This window comes from Lipotes vexillifer, unplaced genomic scaffold, assembly GCF_000442215.2.
Source record: "Lipotes vexillifer unplaced genomic scaffold, Lipotes_vexillifer_v1.1 scaffold1641, whole genome shotgun sequence".
NCBI classification, from domain to species: Eukaryota; Metazoa; Chordata; class Mammalia; order Artiodactyla; family Lipotidae; genus Lipotes; species Lipotes vexillifer.
The window spans coordinates 666,428-666,830 of record NW_006779772.1 but is presented as its reverse complement, the minus strand read 5'-3'; the positions used below and the strand labels follow the sequence as shown (position 1 = coordinate 666,830).

At 66.3% G+C, this 403-nt stretch overlaps 1 protein-coding gene across 1 annotated transcript in view; it reads right to left on the bottom strand.

Annotated features, from left to right (window-relative positions):
* NR2F2 (nuclear receptor subfamily 2 group F member 2) overlaps window positions 1-403 on the bottom strand; it is a 14,571-nt gene that overhangs the window by 8,537 nt on the left and 5,631 nt on the right. The window lies entirely within an intron of this gene.

Here is a 403-nt window from a genome sequence, read left to right as displayed (position 1 = left end):
AAAAAAAAAAAAAATCTCTCCAAAGATCTCCCTCGCTCTCACTCTCTCCCTCCCTCTCTCGTTCACTCTCTCGCTCTCAGAGCTGGTGTGCAGCCGAGGAGTTGGAGGAGGAGGAGGAAGAGGAGGAGGAGGAGGAGGTGGAGGAGGAGAGGCGACTGTCCGGGGGCCAAGTCCAGGGCAGCCCACAGTCAGCCATTCAGGAAAGCCATCGAAATCAGGAGGACTAGGAGAGCAGAGGCGCCGGTCTCGGGCGCACCCAGAGAGCCAGGCAGGCCGGGGCGGAGGCCGGCGGCCCACGGAGTGGCCGGAGCGCTGCCCGGGTCCGGGGGAATCAGCATGAAAGTGGTCCGCGTCGGGCGCTGCGCGGCGTCGTCCTGGCGCTGGGCCGCCGCCGCCGCCTGCC